The sequence below is a fragment of the Anthonomus grandis genome, chromosome 5 (genome assembly GCF_022605725.1).
Source record: "Anthonomus grandis grandis chromosome 5, icAntGran1.3, whole genome shotgun sequence".
NCBI lineage: Eukaryota > Metazoa > Arthropoda > Insecta > Coleoptera > Curculionidae > Anthonomus > Anthonomus grandis.
The window spans coordinates 9,762,164-9,781,158 of NC_065550.1; the positions used below are offsets into that span (position 1 = coordinate 9,762,164).

Genomic DNA, 18,995 nt, shown 5'->3' on the forward strand with positions numbered 1-18,995 from the left:
AAAAACTCCAAGTAATCAAGATGCTATAAACATTTATATTATAATTTTTCAAATTATGATAGCTTAAGTTTTTCTATAATATTTGGTAAATTATTCCACATTTACCGTACACGCGCTACTCAAAAAGATCCAGGCATGTAATTTAATGGATGTTGAGCTACTAAGAGTTTTAATAACTAGTTTAAATATTTCTTGTATTATGCTTTTGACTAGATTTAGAGCATGAAGCCCTTAAACATAGGCGTTATCCTGATTTTATAATTTTAAAAATAAAATTGTACCTGTAGTATTTCTTACAATAACTCATATTTATTATTATTAACTACGTCGATTATATTTTCTTTAACACCTAAATGACGCCTTTCTTGCCATTTATCTTAATTTACTGTATGAAATGTACAATGTTCTTTAAGGTATCCAATCCAAACATTCTTGAAAATGTTTTAAAGTTAAGTGATTTTTTGTTAAGCAATTTTCTTTTACATTCCACTTTTGCAGCACGGCGACTACCATTCCAAAATCCGTACACAAAACCATGTCAGCATACTCACTAAGTTGAAATATTGCTCTCTCCTTTTTAATTATTTTAAAATATTAAATTAATTTTACTTTGTGAAGCATGTTAAAAATTTGATGTTTGACAAATTTTACCAAAGAGTAAGCAGGATTTTTTATTTTTGTAATTTCAAGTTTAATATATAATAATCAATATATATTAATTAATTCAATAAGACATCTCAAATAAATAATGGATATATTTATAAATTAATTAAGCCTATATTTAAACGCAGAATCTCAAATTGAATTTAAACTACCTCCCCATAAAAAATTTTGATTGATTTGAGTCAAATTGACTTTTTAATATATCTTGAAAATGGAAAACAAAAAATTAAAACCAATTAAATTTTTTTAACCAATAACTTATTTTTAAATTTTATAAGACAAATAATAAACTTGCTTCATATTTACTGGGCCGCTATTTGCATTTCAGCCTTTAAACTCACTTTTTCAAAATGTATAATATTATAAAATCAATAGTTTTTAAAAATAGTACTCAAATACATATAAAAACACCTGAAAGTTGTCCCTCCCTTTCCACCGAAGCAAGGCTCGACTTGTTTCACTCTCTCTTCCCACCCCACATTAATATACGTACAAGAAATAATTGAAAGCAAAAAAGATTATAGGGTACAAAGGTGCACTTTTGCAAGTACCGCACAATAAAGAAATGTTTTTTGCAGGTACCAAATAGACTAAGCTTTGAAAGAGACTAATCCCGCATATTCAAGGTGGGTACACCTGGTTTTTAAAATCTGAGTAAACAGTATCGGAGGTTTAGTCTGGTGTACACTTATTTAATTTTTAATTTCGGACTTAGTAGAATACACTGGAGAAAATTTATATACGAGATGAGCTTTAATTGAATGTTGTTAAGAATAACCTTCTCACTCTGTTTAAATAAATGCAAATGTTTTCCTATATGCGTGAAATAAAAAGTAGCCTACTCAAAATGTACCGCAGGACATAACCATTTTTTATTTCTAAGTCTGTTCACACGCTTGGAAAATATTTTATACTAAAACACAAACTTAGTGAATTGTTTAATACTCATTTCGGGAAAAATGCTTTTCTTTCCAAAAAGGTTGATATAGGGTAGTTGCTAGAAACTTCTGTCATTTTACTTGTATGTTCAAATTATTGATTTAATCAGTATTATTAATTCATATTACACGGATCACTTCATTCCAGAAGGAGTAAAAATAATTTAGTTTTTTTTAACATATGGGCGGAAATCGAATTGCTGGGCTAATGAACTAATGCCATCGTGACAAACATGTTCAGGAAAAGTTATCCTAGATAATTGGCTAGCCCGTTCAAAAAAATTATAGGTTCTATCCGTAAAAGAATCAGCTTTCTATATCTATCTAGCACTAAAGACAGCAGAAATGAAGTTACCCATTTCGTTTCCAAAGAAATCGAGACCAGGTCATTGTCGCCATTTGTCTGGGTGGGTCCTTCGAAGTAGAAATAGCAAGTAAAGAATGACATACGTGCACAAGTTATCCAGAAAGAAATTAGTTTGTCAGAACACAGTAAAAAGGAGAAACCTTGGATCAATTCTTCAACTGACTTCGTCTGATTCAACTATTCTTCGAAATGAGCAAATTTATTACTACTATAATAAATAGCATGTTTGAAAATTCACGTAAATTAGATAAGGAACAACAAGTGCAGATAAATCAGACACCTGCATAACTTGTTGTCTCGGCATAGAGCAGATCTGATTGGAGTAATTCCAGGTCACTATAGACTCAACAGATCTCTAGATCAGTTCTCTATCAGAGATGGTACACTGTATCCCACTTTTTGCACGACACAAGAAATCGCCCACAATTTTATAGTAGAATGCGACTAAGACGAGGTACTTTGGGATCTTTATTTCTAACAAAAGAGGAATTCGTATTAGGCTGTTATGAGTGGAGGCACCAATTTGTGTACGTCCACTACGACGCTAGGTCTCAGTCCTGGTATTTATATAGTTAGTGTTAGTATTAGTGGCTCACTCTTAGGTGTTTATACTTCCCCAATTAAGTCCACTCTCTTTGAGAGTTCGATAATTTGATTGGGAAAATTATTCTTAATGTTTTCCGTCTTAGGTAAGGCATTGTCGAAGATGACCTGAATGATTCTCTCTAGTGCCGGACATCTTCATAGGATGTGCTCTGCAATCCATTCCTTCTCCATGCATTGTCCAAAATCGGCGATTTCTGCCAAACTAATCCTATTCATGTGGTAATGCTGTCTGCAGTGGCCGGTATAAATTTCCATTAGGGCTTTTAGGAACTTCCTGTTAAGTTCCCTTATGGTATCTGTTACTTTCCTTATTGCGTCTGGAATGTAAGTCTTTGCATGGTTGTGTCGTAGTAATCCCTCCCAGTAGCGCTTTGTTTTGCCATGTACCAGAGTTGTTTGTTTGTGTGTTTTGCCATATTGTAGGCAATGCCTAATGCTGGTTCTGAATCTATCAGGTTCGATTCTGCTCCTTTTTTGGCTAGCTTTACGCCGCCCCATTCATGTTAGGATAATTTTGTTACTTTCCCAAACAGTATGAGCTTGTTTTTGTAGCTCCATATTCCTCTAGATGTGCAGGTAGAGTATTCTAGCTCTTTTAGAGCCGCCTGACTATCACTGTAGATTTTGATGATTCTGTTTTCAAGTTGCATTTGGTTACGCATTTTTGCACGGATTTCAGTGGGATTGAAAAATTGATGAGTGTTAGGCAGGCAGATAGATATTTGTGTCCTTGGGTTATTGCAGGATATTCCAACTCCTACTCCAAAATTGGTTTCGGAGCTGTCTGAATATAGCCGTAGGATACCATTGTTCCATAGGGACAGTTTTGGCTTCTTGATTATTTTGTCAAAATGCGAGTTTCAGTTAAGCGTCCTATTAAGGATATTTTGCCTCCGTTGCAAATTGGATGGTTTCACCTCTCAGGATTGGCGGTTTGAGTTCGCCCATATTCCTTTTTCTGGTGAATGGCACTATTACCTTAAGCCTATTACCATTACCTTAACCTTAACTGGAAGTGTCTGTTTTTTTATTAGAAGGGTAGCCTATCTAGAAATGATGAATGACGTGGCCAGGGGCAAACGGTTGGCAAAAAGGCTTATCCGCTGAACGTTAGTTCCCCCATTACCACTACCATAGATGTATATAACTCCGCACGTACGGAGCTATATACATCTGTGCCACTACAACTGCTACTATTTTGCGATGCGTAGAATAGTGGACCACCCTGTATAAATATGGCTTGTTGTTTGCGAGAAAGTGAAGTCAGTGAAGTAAAATATTGTTATACTACGAATATTTTAAGGCCCAAACGGAACTGTGGTATAATAACTTTACCGGTACGGTCAAAAAACCGGTTAATGAACTGGCGAATCGGAATTCAACGCTTTATTCATGTTAACTTAGTAAAAGAATGAAATTGCAGGTAATAAGAAGATAAATATGTTAATCTGCTATGTTATATTTAAAATCTAATAATAATTAAAATCTAATTTTTGAAGAAATCCAATATTGGCATTTTCAGTACAAATAATTCATCAGAATTTATATGTACATCACTTCTTATCAGAAGGCGATTTAATCAAATGGGATATAATCATCTATAATACTAACAACAGATAAAAAAATGATATTCTTAATAAAAAAAATCCTTGACCATATAAATCGATTTACGCCAATTAAAACTAAATTTATCTACGAAAGACCTTATGAAACCTAAGTTTTCCCTTCAAATTGGATAAGAACCATTAAAAAATCGCAAATCCGATTCAATTAAATGACCTAAGCGCCATTAGCATTTTGCGTTCTATTTCAAAAATAATCGAAAAATGCATTTTCAATTTATAAAGTTAATTTGCTGAAAGCTAGAATCAATTTTTAAAAATCAATTTGGTAAAAGTACGTAACGATATACGTTTAAATGAAGATGAAAAACAGAGTACCTGTATGACTCTCGACTTTAGTAAGCCCTTGATAATGTTAACGATAGTATATTGCTGGACAAGTTAAGATATTTTGCTTTATCCAATTATGCTTTTTTTCAAAAAAAAATCCGAATATCAACTAGTTTCTTTGGGGGTTACCACAAGGTTTCACCTTATCTCTTCTGCTTTTTTCAACTTATGTGGTGGTCATGTATAAATCTGTAAAATATGCTACAATACAATAATAAGCTGATGATTCACAGTTATATATACGGATTAATAAAGATAATATCTAAACTATTTAAAATCACCGTATTAGTGACATAAGTAACGTTGAACTTTTTGCACTAATCATATTTCCAAACTGAATACATTAAAATCTTAAATCATCATCTTAGGTGAAACAATCACATATAAAAAAAAATTGAAGAAAGGATGCATCTCGATGTTTCTTATAGTTTATATTGCAACAAATCAAGTAAAAAACCTTGGGGCAATCTTTATCTTTCTTTCTAACCGCATGTTAAACTTAAACTAAAAACTATTCAATTACGCCTTTTCAAAAATTTTAAAAAATATCATACACTCAAAGAAAACCATTATTTTTGCGAATCTCTAATGTTGTAGCTCTTTGATGTCATGAACAAACATATTATTCAAAAAATTTAGAATGGCTGTATGAGATTTTCGTTCAACATTCCTTATATAGAGACCTCATTAAGCCCTATTTAAATACTAATAATATTTTAAATATGGAAAACAGAAGAAGAAAATATATGTATAATTGTATTTATAGAAGTATCAAACAAAGCAGACCAATGTATTTAAGACGGATTTTCACAGCCTCTAGGCATATATATAATACAAGGTTCATTCAATGAACCACAGCATCGAACTCTTTAGCGATCTCTTGCAGCTTATATGTGGAACAACTTGCCTTTGACATTAAAAACTTGTGGTCCAAAGACTTTTTCGAAGCATGTTAAATTAAAATTATTATTTAAATAGCATATATAGCATATGTATTTTTAAACATGAAGAATTGCAATTGTCAAGCTGTGGAAAGCCCAAGGGGCTGTTATGCATAGGGGTTTCCTAATGGTCTGGTCGTGTTCCATCGAGGGTTACCAGTGGTCAATAGCCGTGGAGAAAACCAATAAGGATTCTTAGAAAGACTTAATTAAAATTTAAAAGTAATTTATGTAGCTGGGTAAACTGTATTATGGCAAGTATTCTTGCCATCAGCAGACTCTAAAATATATTACAAACAGTTCAAAAACATATACGAACATTTTTTTCTTGACAGGTGACATAAAAAATACGGATCAAATTTCATAATTTTTTATGCCACCTGTCAAGAAAAAAATGTTCGTATATGTTTTTGAACAGTTTGTAATATATTTTAGAGTCTAATGATGGCAAGAACACTTGCCGAAATGCATCACTCCTGAAATTAGAGGATTAGCATTTTATATGTGGAGAAAAGACTTCCCCTACTAACTTTTCAATATTATATTGACTCCATTTCAGAATGTACTTTTTCCTTAATGAAATATAAGTTAAAAGTATCAATCCCTATTAGAAACCATATAAATAAAGTTATTTGGTGGTGTTGATACCCATGTTTTTAGCATGGCACTAACCAGAGTACCTAACTCTTCTGAACTAAGGTAGTAGGTGTATTTCAGTATGTCCACATATATAGCGTTTTGTTCTTTTGATGCATTTTGCTTGAACCTAAGCTGTTCTTGGACGGTTTTGGAACATAATGACTGGTACTATGAACTCTGCATATCTCTGAGATAATTTTTTTAAGTCTGGACTTATGATGCGAACCACATAACAAGCGTATTGTAAATAGTGAATTACAAAATAAGGTTTCAATTATTGGATTATATAGGGTATATTATTTTAAACCAACGCTTAACCAAAATATTTAAACCAAATATTAAATTCTTATACTTATTGGACAAAATAAGCATTTGTCGAATTTTCTAACAAATTTTAAATACAGGGTATCAAGATAATAAGGGACTACTAAATGAAATGACTTTTCGATTAGTCATTTACTCTGTATATAAAATCCCCTTGTGACCCAAAAACTAAATAATAATAAGGGCATGAAACTATAGTTAACTACTGTTACATTTTCATTACAGGAAGCATTATCAAAACTGCTTAGATTTTTCCCATAATAACCGATATAACCCAAAAAAAGTGTCGACAATTGGATATGAGGATATCCTAAATCTTTGGAGAATGCCGGGTGGAAGGCCGGTAAACTGAGAAAAAGTTGTATATTTACTTACCTGCTCAGGTAAAAACGGCTTACATCATTTTTATAAATTTGGAAATTACCTCTTTTATGAGATGCAGTGTAAAAAGAAAGAACGCACCTTTTTTGTTTTGTTTTCTAATTTGAATTTTATATGATATATTTATGTAATCGATGCGGATTACGAATAAAGATTCATATTGTTCGGGTTTAACTAAGGTTGTTGTATTAAAGCCATTTAGATCTCGCAAACAACTCGACACAAATGTTTAGGAAAAAAAATTGTTTATTTTAAATAATATAAAAGATATATTTTGAGAAAACAATCTAAAATTTTTCTATTAGCATTTTTGTTTGTATTTAAACATACATTATGTATTAAGTAACTTTTAATGTCACATTATCTGTAAAATTATGAAATTGTTATTATAAACTTCTTTCTACTTTATGTAAAATTTGTAGAGTATTATAATTTAATACAGTTGCTCATTTTGAAGTCGGCTAAATTTTATTTTCTTTCACCATGTTTTAGTAATAATTTATAATTTATTTTTTTTGAAGAAATTTTTGAGGAGCGACAATAATATTACTTTTGAAATACATTCTAATACAAATTGTTAAGACAAAATTAAAAGAATTTAATTACATAGCCATACCTAGCTTATTACAAGATACTTAAGTTTTTACATTTTCGGGTTAAAAATGTAGAATTATTAAGTAAAAAAATCTTTTTACACGTAAGGAAAGCATTCAACAGTGCCCTACTGAACTTCTTATATGAATTTGCACTGGGGAGAGGAAACTAATTTATCTATGACTCAATTATAGTGATGTTAGAAGAATATCTACCACTAAAAAGAGAGATGCTAAAGTTTTTCACCGAAACAATTTTTATCTTAGATTCCGTGCATTTACCTACTTCATTATTAGAATAAATGCACGACATCAGTCGTAACATATTCAACGGACTTTAGATATTTTCTCTAAATCAAAATCTTCTGCAAGTGAAAAATATATTAACATGTGTCAATATTGAGAGGTGTGTTTGACCATCTCAAGAAGGACTGATGATGTTATTCGTTGTGGGTAAATTTAGATATTAAGAGTTACTCTATCTACTTAAATACATATTTATGTCAAATTTTTCATATCCAAGAGATATGCGCAGTTTGACTGCAATAGTTTTTTTTTACAAAAAAAATTAAAAATTTCAACATTATTTAATTTCATCTTGACATCAGAAATGTTACTTTAATGCCAATAATAGGTTCTATTTGGATTCTAGAAAAATGGAGGATTACCTTGACTTAATTTAATGAGTAAATAAAGATTTTTTATTTTATAAACATATTAGCTATATTTAGTAATTTTCAAAAAGTCCTCCGTTTTGTTCAAAACATAAATTAATTCGTTCCTAAAAACTTCTTTCTACTATATGTAAAATTTGTAGAGTTACTTGACCAAACGTATCTCGTATTTTATGCTCCACATATATATAACTGCCGTTATAGGTATATTTCTATAACCAACTTCTTTTATAAAACCCCATAAGAAAAATAAATAATAATTTTGTTAAGTCAGGCAATCTGGCTAATCAATTAATAGGTCCATTCCTTCCTATCCATTTTCCTTCAAAGGTCACATTCAAATGTTTCTAGAAAAATGTGCAGAAGCTCCGTCGGTTTCTAGTAATTAATGGAAATTTCGCAAGTGATATAGGGAGTTTATTTTGTAAGAATTCAAGATACGTTTCTCCATTAAAATGACCTTTAAAAAAACATTTAATGACCACATATGCTGGTAGTCGATCTGCCGCATGAAATGGGAGTTTTTGGATGAATAATAGTGAAAAAAGTAAATAATAGTGAAGTACAAGTCAGTTTTATATATCTCTATCAAAAAGTAATGGATGAAAAGGATTCCTTTTTAAAATTCGTTTCAATAATCTCTTTCACTTATTCCAACTGCTCTTTATTTGCTTGACTTAGGTGAGGATCTTTGGTTACCGTTAATAACACATTTAACTCTTGCTGATTAGTAACGGGCCTTATTCTTTCTACCTTTGGGTAACAAACATTCACTGCCTCCACGAATTCCGCTAATAACCCTCTAAAAGATTTTTCATCTAGACATCTATCAGGATAACGCGCCCCATACATTCGAGAGGCTAAAAGGCAATTATTTTTACATTCACCCAACACAAATATCATGTCAACAAGTTCGTTATTTTTTAAATTCGCTTTATATGCAATTTTAGTTTAAAAATCTTTTAAGTAAAACTTCCCTTAGAAACGGTACTTCAAAATACTAAATACTTAGTTGATAGTAATTGATTTGTTATATTATTAGTTGATACACATAAAAATGGTATTGTCATCATAAATGTCACCCAAAACTGTCAAAAATTTATTTAGAAAAATAGTTGAAATATTTTGCTTAGCAACAAAAAATATTATTAAAATACCTATTTTGTTTAGAGTGGAAATTTTTTGGTTCTTGTTTAAACATTTTATATCTACAGATAATTATCGTGAATATTTTAGAAACGACTAAAAATGCTAATATGTTATATCATAATTTTTTTTGGTTAACCAAATTATTGCATTTAAACTGCGCATGATGATATATTTAGCGTATATTACTAAGTGGCCTAACGTGGCACCAAAAATGAAATAAAAATGATTAAAAAAAATGCCGCTTAGATCGCCACATTTTTTGAAGCACCCGTATATTTCAAAATATTTTCCAAACATGCGCATTCCGAAAAATTTTAAGAGGTTAGTAAATATTAACCCTTTTTTTAGGCTTTATGGAAGACCGAAGAACTGTTGCAGGATTCTCTATAAGTTACATTTTTTTAATAATACGTTTCTCCGTTTAAGTATTAAACCATCTATTTTGATATCCTTAAGTATTCAAATTTTTTATTACACACTAATAAGAAAAAGCGCAATGAGGGAAATACGCAAAAAATATGAAAACATTTGAAATATTAAGATAATTTTTTGATCGCTGCTTAAGCGTTTGGAAAATTTTATTCCGCACTGTTTTTGTTTGGTTTAACATTTATAAAAAAAACTACTTTAAATTAATCGTAATATAGAGTGAACATAATATGCCAATATATATTTGAATGTAATATGCCAATAATTGTTTAGAAAATACCTTCTTTTAACTTATTAAATTAAAATAGTCAAAAAATGGTTTTCAAATATTTTTTCTAAAAATTTTTTAATTTGAGGTAAATAATTAATTTTCTTTCTTGACATCTTTTATCTATCAGTAAGAGAATTCTACACGAAAGGTTTAAAGCCTACCATTCAAAACTACTGCTTAACAGTTTTAAAATGTAGAGAATAATGTAAAGTAAGGAAACCTATTGAGCTGAAGTTGTTCTGTTCGTAGCTAAAGCAGGCCCCAAAAAAACAAATATGGCGGAAAAGTAGGTAAAGACTTTGAACCAATGTGAAACGGAGGTCGGTAACGTGGGTTCTCGGCTTTATTTTAAATTTCGGAGAGCTCACTTGCTTTGGCAAATTTTATGAGGGTTGTTAGTCTCTTGATATTGTATATTTAAAAATGAGCAACGATTAACATATAATAATTCTTTTTTAAATTTTACTACTTTTGTTTGTTAAATTGTATCAAACGACTAGAATTTTATCCATAAATGTTTCGTAATATACAAAGTGTGCGTGTTAACAATATAACAACCCTGGGCAGGCCATTGTCCCTTACCTATTGTCGCCAGCGTGCCCACGCCGGGTTTTATTGGATACTATCTGCACGTGTCAAATAGTGCCAAAAATCTGGGTATATATCCTTGCCTTGTTTATGCCTTAATGTGTTCTTAAGGCAACGTTGCCAGATATACTTATTAGTAGTAGAGGTTTTGTAATTGAAAAATAAAATTTTGAAAAAAGGAAATCTCTTTTTATTATTTAACAACTAAGAAACCAGGAAGTATTAATTAAGCATTGCTTATGGGCTTAAATTATCATATTATTATCATTTTCAAATTGACCAAACATCTATCGCAGGAGTATTTCGCCAACTAGCGAAACTCTTAAAATTTTTTAAAATGTAATTTTCTATCGAAATTTACTAAAAAAATATATATATCATTTTGGATGTATTTAAAATCAAGATAATCAAACTATAAAAAAAGAATAATTTCAGAAATTATCAACAATAAAAGCATTAATAAAAAACATACAGATAATTTAAGTACATTATCTGTATCTTGTTTTTTATTATACCTTATCTTATTAAAATAATAAAACCAAATGGCTAAAAATATAATTGTTAGATATGCCCGCTGTACAAAAAAGATCATCCGTAGTTTATTTATTTATTTTGTTATCAGTCAACCGAAAAAATCATAACAACTATATCATGTTGCGCTACCTAAGGAATCTCTGTATCACTTTTTAATCAATATTATACATATAAAAGAACAATATATATTAACTAATAACAAAATATGTTAATGTAATAAAGGCAGTATAGTACTGATATAATCATAAGTCATGACCGAAGCTTGCATACATATACGCAAACAAAGTTACATTTTGGAATAACATGCTAACACCTCTAAATCTAACAGATGTATTATTACTTTATGACCTTATTGAAAAAAATAATGCAATATTGTCACAACCCTAAAATAACCCAGTGTGTCCATTAGAAAATGATGCATACGCTTTAAAGGAATCTAGTGCGACCAGAATTACTACAAATTTTTAAAAAATTACAAAGTTACGATAAAAAAACCGTAGAGTAGTTTTTTTAGCCCTTGGCCAATTTATCCACATAATGTGGACCTGGGGTAGTATTGACTTTATTGATTTTTGAATACGGCAGTCACAAATTGCAGTATATAGTTGTGAGCAAATAAAAATGTAACAAATGTTACTGCGAGCAGTGGTATTCTGTTAACTATATAAATGAAATTAAATTTTGTGCCTTTAATAGATAAACATATGATTACGATAGGAATAGATCCTCTTATTATAAGAAATTTAGTAAAAATTCTTATACATAGTAAACATCTCCTATAGTTTCTAACATTTTCTATATTTGTCTATATTATATTCGGTAAGTACTCCATCTGTTACCTTAAAAATTAATGTAATGCTAAACATTAAAAGGCACAAGTTTGCCTCTAAGTAATAGTACCTTTTAACCGAAAAACCGTGATCATCCTATTTCACCATGAATGCTTATTTATACTCTGTAATATCAAAACATTGTTGGAATATAACTAACTGGAATAGAAGTAAACAGTTTCAAATTTTCATAATATGTTATAGACATTTTCATAAACCTTAAGTACCTCTGACTTGAACTAACATAATAAAATAATATTCTTTACAATTTGCTCTATTGTACCCAAAAGTCAATAAAACCCCAATAGCTCAGTATGGTAATAGCCTTTCTCGGTAAAAGCAAAAATTTTATGACCCTTCCTTTACTACTACCAAACGAGTGTCTATTTAAGATAAAGCTGCTTTTAAAACTATTCTTGTAACACCTGCACTTTGAGTTTTTGCTTGATGTATTGTAAATGTATGTATTATACTAAATAATAGCTTTAACAAGTTAATAATTTTAGATTTTAACATTGATTTTAGCATGAGAGTACTAAACTGATTAGCCATCAGGATCTTACGAATATTGTAAAAATCTATTTTATCTATCTACACAACATTTAAAGTGTCTAAAATTCGTTTACTTTTTTTTAAGCTAATTGACTTTAATTAAAAAAAATAATAAAAATTAACACTAGCAGGATACCCTCTCATCTTAAAAAAATATTTATTATCAGTTTCAACACTCTGCATCAAGAGAACAAATTACATCAATATAAAAGAGGTACTATATTATGTTATCTATATAGAGACATGCTACACAGACAGACTTTTAACCCATTTTCAATACCAAATTACTTATTAAATATTAATAAATTCAAGAAATATTATTTAACATCGATTATATGCAACTTACAGAGCTTATGTATTATGATAAAAATTCTTTTTAACTTGTACGCGGTACACGCCCTTTTACGGTGCACGCCGGCACTATTACGAAATTTCTGAACTCATTCATCAAAAGGAAAATCTGTAAGTTTTAGTACGAGATTCAATGGTAAATTTATAGACTTAATTTAAGCCGGCCTTTTTGAGAAAAAATTGATTATTTCTTCGAGTAAATTTATACGTATTCATACCTATTAATTATAAAATAATTAAGGATTAATTATGAAATCACATTACGACCTGTTATTCTTAAGGTATTATTTTATATTAATTATTTTGTAAATTTATTTTTTATATATAGAATCAAATCGAAAATCGAGAAAATAGATTAATGAAAATAATAATACTAATACTAATAATAATAATAGTAATAATAATAGCTTTTATTTTCAACAATTATTACCTAATTATCGGAAAATCACTAAAAAATATTGGTAAAAAACTCATAAAAAGCACCTATAAAACTTAGTTCCTTTTTTAATAAAATCCACTGTTAGTAAACACCTTAAAGATAAAACTAGTATAAATAAAATGAGAATTAAATGATTACTTCATGAAATATATTAAATGAAAAAGAATCTCTTAAATTAAAATTATAACTTTCCTGACTTATTACTGTCAGTATTTTGACTTTTCATGTATAACTTGAGAAAAACCAATTCTCATTTATTTAGTACAACTTTAGTGCAATAGGATAAGCTATTACACAGCTTACCCTGTGTGGATGACAGTGCTAACATGCGGATGCAATGATGTCAGTGAGATATGTATTAATATTTAAAAAGCACGATTGGTTTTTTCGAGTTGATTTAAAAAAAAAACATTTTATCCTTAAGGAATTTAACCAGTTTAAAGATTTAAATATTTTCAAAGATTATGTGCCAATGAGAACAACCCAAGTTCATAACACTGAACAATTTGCTGACTTTTAGCAGCATATCTATCGTATAATAAAAAAAGTTATTTATTGCATCACAAGGTAGTTGATTAGTAGACTGTCCTGACTACTTTATTTTACTTATTTCAAGGCAATACGATTTATTTCTTATCACTATATGCGGACAGTCTTTATATTCATCGATAATATTTGATTTCCGTGACAAGATCTTTAGGGTAATATTTAGGCAGATGGGCATATAATTACATCTAAAAAAACATTCATTTGCAGTAATGTTACAGAATACTACTTTGAAACGAGCAAGAGCTGAATCTCTCATCTCTTAGATAAAAATATGAGAAAAAGTGGTAATTTGAACCAGAATTAACAGTAGTATAGATGAACCAAATATTTGTTATAAGACCTCTCTAGGACTAAGGCGGCCAGGTTACTATCTTACTAGAGTCAAAATAAAAACACTAAGTGTCGGCCTCAAAATAATTTTTTATGTCCCAAAGGTTACATGTTTTGCTTAAAATAATATAATATTTTATAGCAATTCTGCATAGGTACAAGCTTGATCCTTATCACATAAAACTTCATGAAGAGCTTTACGGACAAATGCGTGAATATTACCATTTTTTGAGAAACGTTATTTTTTTAAATTGTTTTTTTTTTAATCAGTTTTTGTTGTTTGTTTTCCTAAAAGGTAAACATAAATATATATTACTGGGTACCTAATCATCCTCACTAGATTAAAACTGGATCAAATCAACATCACTGGACTATTAACGTATGGTGTGATATTTTTATAGATAGAATTAATGGCTCCTATTTTTTTCAAGGCTATTTAAATAGACATATGTACATATATTTTTTTATAAAATCAGTAGTCTTGATAACTAAACCAGAATGTAAATCCTGATGCTTGACCCCCTTTAATATTTTTTATGGGGGTTAAAGGATAAAGTAGTGGCTACTGCACCTATGACTTCAGAGGATATAAAAAAAAGTGGGTATCAAGCTCATTTTAAGAAAAAATAAGAAAGGTTTTGAAAGTCGAAGGCTGCCATTTTGAACAAGTTCTTAGGAATAGATAATTAAAAACTAGGCAGTAAAAATTTGTTTTATTGTAGTTACATACCTATCAGTTATAGTCTTAGTCTCCTAACTAGTAGAGCGATTAAAATTACTTTTTTTTGTAAACAGCCTTCGTGTTTTTAAAATAAAAAACTCATTTAAAATAAGAAATTGACTTCCCCCCCTACTCTTATGAGGGTGCCGATTAGCTAAGGGAAAAATATAAAAAACTCACTGTGTATGTTTTGATAAACTTGCATCTTAATCATTGGAAAAGCGATATATTTTTAACGTAAATAGAAATTATACAGGAAGTTCCAAAAAACCAATAATCTATGGATTTAGCGCTCTTCATAACGAAAATATAAAGTGCTGTAGCAAATTAGAGAAAAACATACTAGGTAAAATTATATGGTTTGTTTTTTCTTCAGAAAACTTTAATTTTTAAAGTTCTTAGTTGAATTAATAGGTCCAAAAAAAAAGTTAAAATCTAATGGATTTAGGCGGTCGAAAAGGCTATTAATATAGAATCCACACTATAAAGCAAAAGAATATTTATTCTGAGACTGTTCCTCTCGTGTAGCTAGTATATTTTCGGCTTTCCAAATATGTGTTTCTTGAATTATACATTTATCCTCATCCGTAAATAAATAGCCCCTAAATATTCTTTAATTTTGAATGACCCATCTGCTAAAATTCATTTTTTAAATTTCGACACCCGTTTCCAATTTTTAACTTGTTGATTTTTAGATTGTTATTAAACAAAACCATACTTGATGATATTTTCTTTCTACATCTAAATGACGCCTCTCTTGATGATTTGATGTTCATTTATGTTTATTTATTCTTATTTTTAATTTTTTCTTGAAATTAGAAACTAGAAAGGAATGAGATGTCTTACAAATATAATGATAATTATTAACCAAAACCTAAAACCTTTTTATTAAAATTTTATGTGAAAAATTGAACATTACCTTTTGACTAAAATATTTATTTATTGATTAACAAAAGAATATTTAAAAATTTTAAATACACAGTGAGCCTTCATGTTATTATTTCATCCTAAAAATTTTACCAAAACCTGACGAGGATTTTTTTATTTTAGCAGTCCTAGGTAGGCCCTCAAATAAGGAAAAATGTACGGTGTTGTTTAGAAGTTACAGTGGTAAATTAAAAAAATCGTATTTTAAGTAAAGAATCCTGTATTTTGCTTATCAAGGGCGAGATAGTCAAAAACCTATACCTTTATCTGATATGGCTTCTAAAAGACTTATTGGAAAAAAATTGTAAACTTTAGTTAGACATAAAAAAATATTTCATTATCATCAGCCTACGTACTAACACAAGATAAATATCATTAAATCAACACCAAAAAAACCACAAGTTGCATTTCGGTATTCGTTAAAAGTAAGAGTTATAAATCCCCGACTAAGTTCCCCCCTCTGTGAAAGTGAACGTTCCCCCCAATGCTTATTCTTCTCGAAAATGACTTTCATCCAAGCTTTGGAAGCTTCATTACGAGTTGATTTTCGACGGTCGTTTAGCTCAGTGCGTATTAATTATTCGGGGGGTTTTAGCCAACTCAAGCAAATAGGTAATTATTATTTTTACATGGTTGGTTTAGTTAAGGAAATTCCAGTGGCCTTATAGGAGATTGTTGTTTCTTCTCTTAAATATAAAGTTGTTACACTTTCGAATCATTTCTAATTCTTGTTATAAAAAAAATGATTAAAATATTGATTTCAAAATAAAATGTATTTTTATAATATGATTAATTCATAAGGTATCTAATTTGGTTAGTCCTGCAAACAAAAATTAAGAAAAATATTTAACAAAGCTTAACCCGCTTAAGAACTCATTTTAAAATGTAGATTTTAAAAAACCCACTTTTTTAATGCAAAGGCAAATAGCTTTCGCCAACGCTTTCATTTTAATAGGTAATTTAATGAAAATTAATAAAATATTTATAGTTAATAAAACATGTTCGAGAATCCTTATCCATGCAGTGGTTTATGATAATTTAAAAAATGCCAAAAAAATAGCAAAGCCCAGTAATAATTTTATACATATTATATATTAAATATAGTAGCACTACATTATATGACAAAAATATAATAACCTAAAAAATAGGTAACATAACAGAATAAAGTAAGAACGATAAATAGAAGATTATTAAGAAAAGAATTAGTTAACTTGGTAGAAATAGATTTGTAAACGTATGGTAGTATTATCTACTAATAAACACCTTAACAAATTAAAAAAAATACATATATATATATATAACTGATTTTACCGTTCCCATATTCATCTATATTATTCTGACGAATTCATAATTAGTTACCTAATTTATTGGTTATTACGTTACTATTTCAATAAATATGTAATTTAGAAAATAATATCTTATATGCTTAAATATTGAAAAAAAGAAGAAAATAGACTTATTCATGTATTTACAAAAAAATATTAACTTCAATCTTTTAACGATGCCTTTTTTTAAATTCAATCTATGTCCAATAATTCTTAAAAACATTTTTTTTATATACGCAGAAGCTAAGGTTTTTTCAATCTTTTTTTCAATTTCAATAAAAAATAAAGTTAAATAGATTATTGAAAGGAAGAAACGAGCGCAGAGGTTGATAATAAAACCTCAGCTCCTTGGTATGTTAAAAAAATCTATTACACCGAAAAATCTATTACGTAAATTATTGTATTTACGAATTATTGGACTTATTTACGAATTATAGCCCACAAAATAAGTAACAGTATTTACTTTTGTGGCAAAAAAAGAAGCAGGGAAAGAATATTTACTTTTTTCAGAAGACGCTTTGCTACGCCTTTTCAATTTCATCCTTTTCAGTTTAATTAATCAGTTTAACAAGTCTCAATTTTAACATTTTCTTTTTTAAAATAAAATTAAGATGATAAGAATCTAGATTAATTAATTAACATGCAAAGAGATTGCTTTTTTTCTTTTGGAAAATAATTGAAAGTTTTTCGAATTTTTCTTTAGAAGGTCATTTTCATGTAAAATATATTTTTTATTAAGACCCAAAATGTTTAAATTAAAAAGAACAAAAAAAATTCTGGAACGCCTGGATTAGTGAGAATTACGATTGAAATTTACGTCTTTATGAAGCATCTTTAGCAAAAAAACTACAAAATTCATTAAACTCAATTTAAATAAGGAACAGCAAATGCAATTCAAACAATTCCAATATTTCCAATTTAGGAAAATGCATTTAGGAATACAGCTATATTTTGGCATCAAATTTTAACTCATATATTTCTTTGACATTAAGACTCTCCATTTTATAAGTCTATCTATAAATACACTGTAGCCTAAAATATCTATTTAAGATTAGTCTTAATGATGATTTTTGGACTTTTTCTGAATAATATACTAAAGAAATTTGGCATATTTGTCAATTTGGAGCAACTTGTATATGAATTTATTTTAATTTGGATGGCAGAATAATAACTATCTGTTTTTAATTTATCTACTTAATATAAAAAGTCATTTTTTATATTGTGAAATATAAATAAATAGATATTATCTATAGGGTATTTATATAATATATGTATTTTCGTATTATCTATAGGGTATTTTATACAGTGCTTTTCTTTGAAGTCCCCCCCCATTTATTTTTTGAACGGGTCAAAAAAAATTTTTGAAACTTGGCATAAGTAAATTGGTCTATAGATACTATTTTTCACTGTAAACTAGGTAGTTGTAAATTCCAAGATGGCGGCTGGGCGAAATCTTGAGAAAAAAATTTAAATAGAAAGGGGGGTCATGTGGTACCTCATTTTAAAGGTCTCAATGAGTACTTTATAACCCTGAAATATTAGACCCATATCTTAACTCGTTGCAAAATGGCGGCCTAATAAAAAAGTATTTTTTTTTTATTTTAACGTTTTACATTTTTATGATTTTTCAATAGGTAAAAATCAGTGTACGAAAATAAATGCGTCACTATTTTATTTTGACATAAAAACGACAGTTCTAAATGTCAAAATAACACATAAGCGCCATCTTGAATAAATGCATTAAATAGAAATCTTGTGTTACCTCATTTAAAAGGTTTTATTGAGTACTTTTAATATTTATTACATGGACTCGGTGAACTCCGTTTTGACTTGTCTAAAAGTAACAGCCAAAAAAATACACTGTTGCGATTTTATTAACGTTTTTAATAATAATATACAAATAATTTATAATTTTTGAATTT

At 29.0% G+C, this 18,995-nt stretch overlaps 2 protein-coding genes across 3 annotated transcripts in view; one reads left to right on the forward strand and one right to left on the reverse strand.

The window, feature by feature from the left end:
* The window catches only part of LOC126736454 (E3 ubiquitin-protein ligase TRIM71), a 107,486-nt gene that overhangs the window by 37,117 nt on the left and 51,374 nt on the right, over positions 1-18,995 (reverse strand). The window lies entirely within an intron of this gene.
* LOC126736468 (uncharacterized) overlaps positions 16,199-18,995 on the forward strand; it is a 31,281-nt gene continuing 28,484 nt past the window's right edge. Inside the window, exon 1 of the mRNA XM_050440846.1 lies at positions 16,199-16,360. The gene's annotated coding sequence lies outside the window, so the exon portion shown is untranslated. The remainder of the gene's footprint in view (positions 16,361-18,995) is intronic.